Below are 14640 nucleotides of genomic sequence, written 5' to 3' on the forward strand. Positions count from 1 at the left end.
GAAATACCTCTGTGTGAAGAGACCATTCGCCCGGATGCAACGTTTGGCGACTGAGATAATCCGCTTCCCAATTGTCTATACCTGGGATATGAACCGCAGAAACTAGACAGGAGCTGGATTCCACCCAAACCAGAATTCGAGATACTTCTTTCATAGCTAGAGGACTGTGAGTCCCTCCTTGATGATTGATGTCTGCTACAGTTGTGACATTGTCTGTCTGAAAACAAATGAACGATTCTCTCTTCAGAAGAGGCCAAGACTGAAGAGCTCTGAAAATTGCACGGAGTTCCAAAATATTGATTGGTAATCTCACCTCCTGAGATTCCCAAACCCCTTGTGCCGTCAGAGACCCCCACACAGCTCCCCAACCTGTAAGACTTGCATCTGTTGAAATTACAGTCCAGGTCGGAAGAACAAAAGAAGCCCCCTGAATTAAACAATGGTGATCTGTCCACCACGTCAGAGAGTGTCGTACAATCGGTTTTAAAGATATTAATTGAGATATCTTTGTGTAATCCCTGCACCATTGGTTCAGCATACAGAGCTGAAGAGGTCGCATGTGAAAACGAGCAAAGGGGATCGCGTCCGATGCAGCAGTCATAAGACCTAGAATTTCCATGCATAAGGCTACCGAAGGGAATGATTGTGACTGAAGGTTTCGACAAGCTGATATCAATTTTAGACGTCTCTTGTCTGTCAAAGATAGAGTCATGGACACTGAATCTATCTGGAAACCCAAAAAGGTTACCCTTGTCTGAGGAATCAATGAACTTTTTAGTAAATTGATCCTCCAACCATGATCTTGAAGAAACAACACAAGTCGATTCGTATGAGATTCTGCTAAATGTAAAGACTGAGCAAGTACCAAGATATCGTCCAAATAAGGAAATACCACAATACCCTGTTCTCTGATTACAGACAGAAGGGCACCGAGAACCTTTGTAAAAATTCTTGGAGCTGTTGCTAGACCAAACGGTAGAGCCACAAACTGGTAATGCTTGTCTAGGAAAGAGAATCTCAGAAACTGAAAGTGATCTGGATTAATCGGAATATGTAGATATGCATCCTGTAAATCTATTGTAGACATATAATGCCCTTGCTGAACAAAAGGCAGGATAGTCCTTATAGTTACCATTTTGAATGTTGGTATCCTTACATAACGATTCAATATCTTTAGATCCAGAACTGGTCTGAAGGAATTCTCCTTCTTTGGTACAATGAAGAGATTTGAATAAAACCCCAGCCCCCGTTCCAGAACTGGAACTGGCATAATTACTCCAGCCAACTCTAGATCTGAAACACATTTCAGAAATGCTTGAGCCTTCGCTGGATTTACTGGGACACGGGAAAGAAAAAATCTCTTTGCAGGAGGTCTTATTTTGAAGCCAATTCTGTACCCTTCTGAAACAATGTTCTGAATCCAAAGATTGTGAACAGATTTGATCCAAATTTCTTTGAAAAAACGTAATCTGCCCCCTACCAGCTGAGCTGGAATGAGGGCCGCACCTTCATGTGGACTTAGAAGCTGGCTTTGATTTTCTAGAAGGCTTGGATTTATTCCAGACTGGAGATGGTTTCCAAACTGATACCGCTCCTGAGGATGAAGGATCAGGTTTCTGTTCCTTGTTGTGACGAAAGGAACGAAAACGATTATTAGACCTGAATTTACCTTTAGATTTTTTATCCTGTGGTAAAAAAGTTCCTTTCCCTCCAGTAACAGTTGAAATAATAGAATCCAACTGAGAACCAAATAATTTATTACCCTGGAAAGAAAGGGAAAGCAGAGTAGACTTAGAAGACATATCAGCATTCCAAGTTTTAAGCCATAAAGCTCTTCTAGCTAAAATAGCTAGAGACATATACCTGACATCAACCCTAATGATATCAAAGATGGCATCACAAATAAAATTATTAGCATGTTGAAGAAGAATAATAATGCTATGAGAATTATGATCTGTGACTTGTTGCGCTAAAGCTTCCAACCAAAAAGTTGAAGCTGCAGCAACATCCGCCAAAGATATAGCAGGTCTAAGAAGATTACCTGAACACAAATAGGCTTTTCTTAGAAAGGATTCAATTTTCCTATCTAAAGGATCCTTAAAGGAAGTACCATCTGCCGTAGGAATCGTAGTACGCTTAGCAAGAGTAGAGACAGCCCCATCAACCTTAGGGATTTTGTCCCAAAACTCTAATCTGTCAGATGGCACAGGATATAATTGCTTAAAACGTTTAGAGGGAGTGAATGAATTACCCAAATTATTCCATTCCCTAGAAATTACTTCAGAAATAGCACTAGGAACAGGAAAAACTTCTGGAATAACTACAGCAGATTTAAAAACCTTATCTAAACGTTTAGATTTAGTATCAAGAGGACCAGAATCCTCAATTTCTAAAGCAATTAGAACTTCTTTAAGTAAAGAATGAATAAATTCCATTTTAAATAAATATGAAGATTTATCAGCATCAACCTCTAAGACAGAATCCTCTGAACCAGAAGAACCATTATCAGAATCAGAATGATGATGTTCATTTAAAAATTCATCTGAACAATGAGAAGTTTTAAAAGATTTTTTATGTTTACTAGAAGGAGGAATAACAGACAAAGCCTTCTTAATGGATTCAGAAACAAAATCTCTTATGTTATCAGGAACACTCTGAGTATTAGATGTTGACGGAACAGCAACAGGTAATGGAACTTTACTAAAGGAAATTTTATCTGCATTAACAAGTTTGTCATGACATTCAATACAAACAACAGCTGGAGGAACAGATACCAAAAGTTTACAGCAGATACACTTAGCTTTGGTAGCTCCAGCACCAGGCAGCGATTTTCCTGAAGTATCTTCTGACTCAGTTGCAACGTGGGACATCTTGCAATATGTAATAGAAAAAACAACATATAAAGCAAAATAGATCAAATTCCTTAAATGACAGTTTCAGGAATGGGAAAAAATGCCAGTGAACAAGCTTCTAGCAACCAGAAGCAAAAAATAATGAGACTTAAATAATGTGGAGACAAAAGTGACGCCCATATTTTTTTTAGCGCCAAATAAGACGCCCACATTATTTGGCGCCTAAATGCTTTTGGCGCCAAAAATGACGCCACATCCGGAACGCCGACACTTTTGACGCAAAAAAACTTCAAAAAATGACGCAACTTCCGGCGACACGTATGACGCCAGAAACAGAAAAAAAAAATTGCGCCAAAAAAGTCCGCGCCAAGAATGACGCAATAAAATGAAGCATTTTCAGCCCCCGCGAGCCTAACAGCCCACAGGGAAAAGTCAAATTTTTAAGGTAAGAAAAAATGATTGATTCAAATGCATTATCCCAAATATGAAACTGACTGTCTGAAAATAAGGAATGTTGAACATTCTGAGTCAAGGCAAATAAATGTTTGAATACATATATTTAGAACTTTATAAAAAAGTGCCCAACCATAGCTTAGAGTGTCACAGAAAATAAGACTTACTTACCCCAGGACACTCATCTACATGTTTGTAGAAAGCCAAACCAGTACTGAAACGAAAATCAGCAGAGGTAATGGTATATATAAGAGTATATCGTCGATCTGAAAAGGGAGGTAAGAGATGAATCTCTACGACCGATAACAGAGAACCTATGAAATAGACCCCGTAGAAGGAGATCATTGCATTCAAATAGGCAATACTCTCCTCACATCCCTCTGACATTCACTGCACGCTGAGAGGAAAACCGGGCTCCAACCTGCTGCGGAGCGCATATCAACGTAGAATCTAGCACAAACTTACTTCACCACCTCCATAGGAGGCAAAGTTTGTAAAACTGATTTGTGGGTGTGGTGAGGGGTGTATTTATAGGCATTTTGAGGTTTGGGAAACTTTGCCCCTCCTGGTAGGAATGTATATCCCATACGTCACTAGCTCATGGACTCTTGCTAATTACATGAAAGAAATAAAGAATAATAATAATAATTTTGTCAGATACATTATCACAGTATATTTATATAAAAGCTGGACAACAGATGTCCCTGATGCTCAGGAATCTGGCAGATATGTTTGCCCCTAGAAAAACAATATGTTTCTACAAATCTCTAGGGATGGGTGAATGTTTCGCAACATTCGAAAAACGGCACGAATTTTAACACATTCATTCGTTCGAATCGAATTTTGAATGTTTACATAACATTCTAACATTCGATTTTCGAATGTTCGGTTTCGAATTTTACAATTACATTCAAAAATATTATTTTCGAAAAATTCGAATTTAGATTGTAATAGTATTTCTAATGCTTTTTCTTTAAATGTAATATTCGAATTATGCAATATTCTATATGGAAACATTCAAAATGATATATTTGTATCTATTATGTATCAATTTACTAGATTCCAGCCCTACCACATGAACTATTGAACTTCTGAATAGTATTTGTTAAATAGCATGTTAAATTCGAAATTTCGAATGTGGACATTCGATATAATTATAAACATTCGAATTCGAAAGTGAAATTCGAAAACTGTAAATAACATTCAATTTTCAAATTTTTAAGAATATTCGTTCTTATCGACATTCGGATTTAGAATTCGAATTTCGGTAATAACATTCGTTCTACATTCGAAATTAGAAAATTTACACATTCGCCCATCCCTAGAAATCTCTCTGGATAACAATCATCATAAGTAACTCAAATAATGCATTGCATTAAAAAAAGTCAATCAAATTACAAATTTATTATGGGGGGGGTATTGAACGATAGATTTAAAGCCTTTCTTAGATATTTCAGGAGCCTACAACTTGTTATACACTCAATAAAGGTGTTCCCCCAAATGTTTATGTTTTCATTTTATAGGATGTTTGTTTAAAATGGGAAATGAAAGTAAAAAATGAAACTGTCATGGTTCAGGTGCAATTTTAACAAACATTTAAAGGGACACTGAACCCAAATTCAGATAGAGCATGCCATTTTAAGCAACTTTCTAATTTACTCCCATTATCAATTTTTCTTCGTTCTCTTGCTATCTTTATTTTAAAAAGAAGGCATGTAAGCTTTTTTATTAGTTGAGAACCCTGGACAGCATTTTTTTATTGGTGGATGAATTTATCCACCAATCAGCAAGAACAACCCAGGTTGTTCAGCGAAAATGGGCCGGTATCTAAACTTACATTCTTTCATTTCAAATAAAGATACCAAGAGAATTAAGAAAATTTGATAATAGAAGTAAATTAGAAATTTGCTTAAAATTTCATGCTCTATCTGAATCACGAAAGAAAAAAATTTGGGTTCAGTGTCCCTTTAAATTTGCAAAATGTATTTTGTTATCTTGGTATCCTTTGTTGAATACATTTAAACGGAATTATACTGGAGTTTTAGATCTGTATCTGTGCATATTGTTTTTCATATAAGTGTCTATTACATGCAGTTAAATGAAAATCGGTATATACTGACCCTTTAAAGGACATCAAGGAGGAGATAGGGAATCTATAGCCCACCACTGTAGTGTATGCACATGACAATATAAATGACAGCTGAAACATCACTTATGTTTACCCTCTACACAAACAGGTTAAAAAGGTAAAGAATATGTTAGATAGTATCAAGTTTCATCTCCTGCTTCTTTGAGACAATTGGTAAAGAACCTTATCATAGAAGAACCCATCATAACCAAACAGTTTGATGATAGATAAATATATAATAGATATAAATAATCCTATTTTAACTATAAATGATAAACAAGAGAGACCCTTCAAGACATTATTCTGACCTTTAATTAGGTTACACAAAGTAGAATAATAATGAGCAATAACCATAACTTTACTGTTGTGTATGTATTTTATATTTTATAAAGGATTTTTGTATATACATTGTGCTTAAAGGGACAGTATATACCAATTCTCATTTAACTGCATTTACTAGACACTGCTATAAAGAATAATATGCACAGACACTGATCAAAAAATCCAGTATAAAACTGTTTAAAAACTTACTTAGAAGCTTCCAATTTAGCACTGTTGATGAGGTTAGGATGGTACACTCAATGAAAGGGGCTGATAGCAGAACCACCCCCTCCCCTTCATATGAAAAGACCCATTATACAAACAGAAGCAGTCTGAAGTCTGTATACATCAGTATACATATAAAACTTTGAAGCTTGGTTATGAGTCTGCAAATCAGCACAATGTTATGTAGAAATAAGCAAAACTAACTATACATTGTTACAAAAACACACCCAGGTGGGCTGTATAAGTGCTCATCTACAAACCATTTATGCATACTATTAGTTTTTTGTAAGTGCACATGTGACCTTGGTTCATGTTTTCTAAAAAGGGAATCACCCTTCATGTTGGAGACAATAAATACATTAATCAAAATTACCACATTTTCCTGTGGATCGTACCCATTTTCATGTCTCTATCATGAAAAAATAAAAACGTAAACAAACCACAGAAATCAGCAATCCCTCTGGTGCATACAGTTAACCCCCCTGCAACTGACAAACAAAAGACACTAACATCATATATCTTTACTTCCTTGATCTGGCAATGAAAAGGTGCAAATGTCACTGGGAGCAATAACTGCCTTGCTTCTTGAGAGACTGGCACAACAGGTTTTCATTGACTGAGTTTTCATGTTACTAAGTAACTGTCCAAATGCTGGATTTGAAAAACAGAGAAAAGACTCCCGTGCAGCTGGGTGCAGAGATGTCTGTTAATGACTCAGTGATACATATTGTGCCACTTTGCCCACTTGGAACAAATCCATTTACGTGTAATGAATATTAGCATGACCCATGTCCAACAGCCCCCAACTATTTGTTTTGTTCTCAGTTAGTGAAAGTTCACCTGTAACATCCAGTTGACTATCAATTATTAACCTTGATAAACATTGGGAATTTGTAGATATTGGTTTAGACTTGAAAGACAAGAGAACATCAGATTAGCTTCTTTATTAACCCTTGCTACTTTACTAACCCTTGCTTCTTTATTAACCCTTGTTTCCTTGCCCTCTTAGATTCCTGTATGTAGTCAGCATTTTCAAGTACTCAATATGAACTAAATTTGCCAATGTCATGGTCACAGTGGCCAAAGCTATTGCTGCTTCAAGTTTAAGCAATGCTTAACTGTATAAATGTGTGCCCAAAATGATGTTAGGAATAAACATTTATGTATCATATTTTCACTCCAAACCAGTGCTTTTTTCTGCCAGCATGCCACTCGAGAATAGAATGAAAGCATTTGATTAATTTAATTTAACAGTCTTGGTAAGCTGGAGAAAGTGCCAATGGGAAATAAGAATAGAGACATGAAGAGATATAATCAAATATGGAAAGTTAATCATTAACTTGATGTCAGATATGAGTTTAGTTTCTCATTTAAACCAGATTCAAAAACTATAATTCCAAATTTATATCACTTAAACATATCTGTCTATCTGTCATCTCTCTAAATATGTCTGTCTATCTGTCATCTATCTATCCACCTATCATCTATCCATCTATCTAACTACTATCTATCTATCCACCAATCATCGATCTATCTATATGTCAATCATCTATCTATCTATCTATCTATCTATCTATCTATCTATCTATCTATCTATCTATCTATCTATTAGCACATCAAATCTATTTTGTATGTACAATGAACTAAACAATTTAGCTTTTTAGCTAGAGCATTGTACACTTTAAAGATTACAGTCAGCAACCTGGAAACAAATTGCTACCAAATTGCAATGACTCAAACTATCTATTCATTGCTAAATCATAATACAGCTACTTGATGGAAATTAATCTTGAATGTTCACTTCTTAGCAATAGTTTACAATACTAACCATACAAATACACTATAGTACAAAACAGTCTAAATAAGTTATTGCTTTTCTTAACGTGTGTATTATAAATAATAATCCTGATCAGTCAAGACTTCACAGCATATTACTTTTTTTCCCAACAATAATCCCATTAGTACTACTGGCTATATTAGTTCTATGTTCAGGAATCATCTGCTGTCTGCCTAAAAAAATCTCAATTCAATATACATTTCAAGATAGGCTGCAGCTTTCTTGATATGGGAAATGGAATATATTGCTTTCTCCTCTGATATATGTGTTAAAAATATAAACTGAATGCTGGCACTCTAGAATTAGGGTCAGTATATTCTCAATACATTACAAATGGGAGCAAAAATACAGTATCAGGCTACCACAGACTATTTTTAACTCCACATTTACGTTTAATAGGCAATGGTGAAGGCAATGTAGTGAGAAAAAAAAATCTAAAATAAATTGCATTTATTGTAAATAAAAGACCCAAGAAGACATAGAAAACACATTTTGTACTTCAAAATCATAAAATAATTACATTTGCTATAAATATAGAGATTAGGAAGAATACATTAATCTGAAAAATGAAAATCCAATACGTATAAAAAGTGAAGAAGATTTCCAAGTAAGAAAGACCTCCAATTAGAAATGACAGCAAATATTCTAATGATGAATGCTATTTAGAATTCATACATTGTTCTCCTGCAAATAGAATTCATAATTATTATTAAACCAGTGTATAGTTTTATTAATGTTTTAGTAATGGTATTGGAAAGACATGTATGTTGCTATTTATTACTATAATTTGTGCCTCTCGACCATTCCAATACATTGTAGCCACTGTATTAAAAATAGAAATGAATAACCTGGACATTATTAAATGGATGTTTGGAGATTTTATATATATATATATATATATATATATATATATATATATATATATATATATATATATATATATATATATACATACACAAATGAAAAATATGTATGTACAATAAGTGTCAAACTTAGATATACACACAGATGCAGAAATATACTGTATGTATCTTCATTTCAGGGTTTGGAAAGAGATACTTTCAGAGATAAAGTGTGTACTGTGTGTTGCAAAACAAGGGAGGTAGAGGATGAATGTAATATGGGAAAGTAGGGGGGCAAATAAAAAAATACTGTATATCCACATTGTGGTCAGTTGCCCCCAGACTGGACAACTCTGATTTAAAAAGTAGCACTCAGTGTAATATTATACTATAATCTAGAAATGAGTAATGATTATAGAGCATTATGCAAACACAAGGAAGCATTTGTTTGCATTCACTATCTTGCTAGTCAATTAAAATTGCATCTCACTTATATTAATGGATTTATATATCATTTCTGCACGGAGTAAACAGGTTGGTATTAAAGTTCTAATAATTAGAAAGTATTAAAGATATCCCAAACTTTCCTTACCTGTATTTGCAGCTCTTGAAATTCATGTGTTCCCATTTCTGGTGAAACTTGGCATTTGGAGAGTGCCCCAGTAAGTTTGCACTGCCACAATCTCTGTAAAATACCAGTAGAATTGTTCCTTCTGTAGTTGTAGCAGCCCACCTGTCAGATACTTCTGCAATTCCCCTCTTCCTGCACACTGAGCCCTTTTATGTTGCTAAATATACTATGCCCATCTTTGAGGTTAGTGCTGTATATCTCTTGACTAGAACCTGCATGCAGACTTCACTGACAAATTGTATCTGGACAGGAACTTAAATAAGAAGAAAAATCAATCCCACAAGATCCCCTTCTTCCTATCACTGTAGATAAAAGTAGATAAGATATGGGGTGCTTGCCAAGCAATGCTATTCCAGCTTCTCATCTGCAACAGAAGTGCATCACTGCTGGCTGAGCACAGAGCTTCTACAGCCTCAGAGCTATATGCACAGTAGGTAATGTTGCTTTAGGGCTGTGATTAGTTGTTGCTGCTAATGTATACTTATATCTCTGTGTGTGATTGAAAAGCAAATCTGTTTTTCTCCTGCTGCAGGACAGGACTGGAGCCGCTTACACACAGCCTTAACACTTCCTCAGCAGGTTTGATGCACACACAGCATTGATTGACTGAGCTGTGAGTCTTATTCAGATCCTGGATGGAGATGCTGAAACTTGGCAGACACAGGTGGATGGGAGATTCCCAGATGAAATGATCCTTTAGCAAAGCTAATCACTTTTACAATAGATAGGAGTCAAAGAGCAGTGAATGTATAATTCTGTGAGGCAACAGGTTGCTGAAAAGCCAGGAGTGATCATTTAACCATATAACCAGCCAGCATCCCCTGAGGGAAAACATGAAAGCCAATTGATGATCAGTGAATGATGAGAATAGTGCACTGCTATGTCATTCAGTATACATCATAAATTTTCAGGTAATAACATGGTTTATGTTATTTTTTTTATTGTTGGTAACCCTTGATGATTACCCCCCCCAAAAAAAAAAAAAAAAAAAAAACACCTGTAGTATGCTATAAACCTTTCAGACCTTTACAAGCCTTTACAGATCTTGGACAATGAGATTTGTTATTTCAAATAAATGTTTAAAACAACTATTTAAAAATGTAATTTAGAGAAACACTATAAGCAAATGTGTATAATTAGACACATAACATGGCAACAATTATGCATTTATCTGTTTTTATTTATTTAGCATAAATTGACATTTAAATTGACAGGATATTTATATTGCAGGTGTGGCCTCTGAGAACACCTTATTGTCAGCTATATTCAACAAATGAGATCTTATGTTAGATGCACCATGAAGCCCAATTACGTTATCTAATGCCCAAATGATACCTCTGATTAAATGCATGGTTTCCTCATTATGGCAGCTATATATCCAAATTATACCAATCAGCCTAGACTCATAGGAGTGCATTGATGCTTCTGAGCCTACCTAGGTATGCTTTTCAACAAAGGATACCAAGAAAACTAAGCAAATTTGACAACAGCAGTAAATTGCAAAGTTGCTTAAATTACATAATCTATATATGTTATGAAAGTTTAATTTTGACTTTACTGTGCCTTAAGTGTAGATAAAATAAAGAGACAAATAAGGGTAAGTACTTAAAAGCTTGCCTGTTAGGGTTCCTTGAGAACTGGACTACGAACCCCTGGCCTGTAGTATAACTCAGATCTGAAGCATATAACTTGCAGCCCCATTTATGCCTGCTGTTTGCATCAGAAGCATGATCCCTGCAATCCCATTTATCACCACTATGTGCTCATATGGTACCTCAGATAAAAGCTATCTATACATACTAATGTGTACTCACATATGCACACGCACACAAACACACATGCACACAAACACGCGCATGCACATAAACACACACACGCGCATGCACACAAGCAAACAAACACACACACATACACACACACACACACAAACACTCACATAGACATGCGCATTCACACACACATATACACATGCGCATGCACACACACATGCACACAAACACACACATGCACACAAACACACACACATGCACACATGCACACAAACACACATACATGCACACACACACATATGTATACAAACACACACATACACATGCGCATGCACACACAAACAAACACACATGCACACACACACATGCACACAAACACACACATACACACACATGCACACACACACACACATGTACACACACACATACACATGCGCATGCACACACACAAACACACATGCACACACACACACACATGCACACAAACACACACATACACATGTGCATGTACACACACACATGCACACAAACACACACATACACATGCGCATGTACACAAACACACACATACATACACACACATGCACATAAACACACACATACACACGTGCATACGAACACACACATACAAATGTGCATACACACGCAAACACACGCATACACACACAAATTCACACAAACATACACACGCGCATACACACACACATGCACACAAACACACACATACACACACGCATGCACACACATGCACACAAGCACACACATACACATGCACATGCACACACACATATGCACACAAACACACACGTACGCATGTGCATGCACACAAACACACACACATGCACACAAACACACACATACACACGCGCATACACAAACACATGCACACAAACACACACATACACACACACATGCACACACATGCACACAAGCACACACATGCGCATGCACACATGCACATGCACACAAACACACACATACACATGTGCATGCACACAAACACACACACACACACACATGCACACAAACACACATATACACATGCACACACACATGCACCCAAACACACACATACACATGCACACACACACACATGCACACAAACACAGACATACACATGCACACAAACACACATACACACACGCATGCACACACATGCACCCAAACACACACATACACATGCACACACACACACATGCACACAAACACAGACATACACATGCACACAAACACACATACACACACATGCACACAAACACACGTGCATGCACACATGTGTACACAAACACACGCGCATGCACACACAAACACACGTGCACATATACACACACACATACACACACACATGCACACACACATGTACACAAACACACACATACACATATGCATACACACACATGCACACAAACACACATACACACGCACATACACACACACACATGCACACAAACACACACATACACACACGCATGCACACACATGCACACAAACACACACATACACATGTGCATGCCCACACACACATGCACACAAACACACACATACACATGTGCATGTACACAAACATGCACACAAACACACACATACACATGTGCATGCCCACACACATGCACACAAACACACACATACACATGTACATGTACACAAACATGCACACATGCACACAAACACACACATACACATGTGCATGCACACAAACACACACACATGCACACAAACACACACATGCACACAAACACACACACGTGTGCACACACATGCACACAAACACACACATGCACATGCACACATATACATGCACACAAACACACACACGCACACACACACACATGCACACAAACACACATACACACACACACATGCACACAAACACACACATACACACACGCATGCACTCAAACACACGCACATGCACACAGACACATACACACAACACACACATGCCCATACACACATGCACACGCACACACCCATGCACATATACACATGCGCATGCACACACACACGCATGCACACAAACACATGCAAATGCGCACATACACACGCACACAAACACACACATGCACATACACACAAACACAGAAGAAGTGGACTAATATTTTTTTTCTTTGCTCCATAATACTAAGGTTATCTAAAATTTTCTAGATGGGATGGAAAAGTCTCGCCGACACTTACAGACCCCTTCAAGAATTCTCTTAAAAAATCGGCTGTTCCTGCAAGTTGCTATAAAAAGTAACAAGTTTGCTGTAAAGGAAAATTACTGGGGAGAGTGAAGTTAGCAGGGGGAACAGCTTTTAAATTATATACAGCAGCCAATACAAAACAGATTAAAAAAATGTTCAGCTTATATTATTTACAATTGCCTCTATTTTCATATGCATGTGTTTTTCTTTGAAGGGTAATATGTGTATTGTAAAATAATCTCAACACTTTTTAGTCTGAAAATAAAAAACAGAAAAAAAAACAACAGCGAGAACTGCAGGGGAAAATGTTTTGAAAATATGCCAGACCAGGCATAGAACTTTCAGCTACTCCCATGGAATGCTAGCACAGCCAGGGAAGCTTATTTCACAATGAGGATGCACTGCACTTTAATTTCCATAAGTATGAATTTCACAGCATATTTTGCCCATGCTGTGTAGTTTTATTATTTTACTTCTACTGTGTACATTAAATAATTTTTTATATGCAATTTCAATGAGTTTTCATTTTTCCATAAAATAAGTTTTTTGAATAACAGTATGTTATGATTTCTAATGCTATTTAACAATACAGATTTACCTGTGTATTTTAATTTCAGCATTTCATTTACTCAAATTATATGATTTTTAAATTATGATTTTTTTTGTGAGTCCTATTGTAATGTATGCATTGCCTTAAAGGGACAGTCAACACCAGAATATTTGTTGTTTAAAAAGATAGATAATCCCTTTATTACCCATTCCCCAGTTTTGCATAACCAACACTGTTATATTAATACACTTTTTACCTCTGTGATTAACTGTATATAAGCATCTTCTGACAGCCCCCTGATCACATGGCATTTTATTTATTATCTATTGACTTTCATTTTAGCCAATTAGTGCAGTGCCTGCCACAAGTCACAGGCGTGATCACAGTGTTACCTATATGGCTCACATGAACTAGCTCTCCCCTGTTGTGAAAAGCAAATAAAAAAGCATATGATAAGAGGCGGCCTTCAAGGGCTTAGAAATTATCATATGAGCCTTCCTAGGTTTAGCTTTCAACTAAGAATACCAAGAGAACAAAGCAAAATTGGTGATAAAAGTAAGTTGGAAAGTTGCTTAAAATTACATTGCCTATTTAAAACATGAAAAAAAAAATTGGACTTGACTGTCCCTTTAACATACTTAAAAACAGTGTACATCCCTCTGCGAGACTCACTGTTTACTGTCTTTATAGGGGGCTTCATATAGTACTGGTGATCCCAGAGAGCTATGTAAAATCAGTCCATCTCTGCCTGCCTGTCTCTCTTTATATTATATATATATATATATATATATATATATATATATATATATATATATATATATATATATATATATATATATATATATATAA

At 36.3% G+C, this 14640-nt stretch overlaps 1 protein-coding gene across 1 annotated transcript in view; it reads right to left on the reverse strand.

The window, feature by feature from the left end:
* Positions 1–9963, reverse strand: part of LOC128641879 (somatostatin receptor type 5) — a 97802-nt gene extending 87839 nt beyond the window's left edge. Inside the window, exon 1 of the mRNA XM_053694444.1 lies at positions 9251–9963. The gene's annotated coding sequence lies outside the window, so the exon portion shown is untranslated. The remainder of the gene's footprint in view (positions 1–9250) is intronic.
* Between the last annotated feature and the right edge of the window lie 4677 nt (positions 9964–14640).

This window comes from Bombina bombina, chromosome 11 (genome assembly GCF_027579735.1).
Source record: "Bombina bombina isolate aBomBom1 chromosome 11, aBomBom1.pri, whole genome shotgun sequence".
Lineage (NCBI taxonomy): Eukaryota > Metazoa > Chordata > Amphibia > Anura > Bombinatoridae > Bombina > Bombina bombina.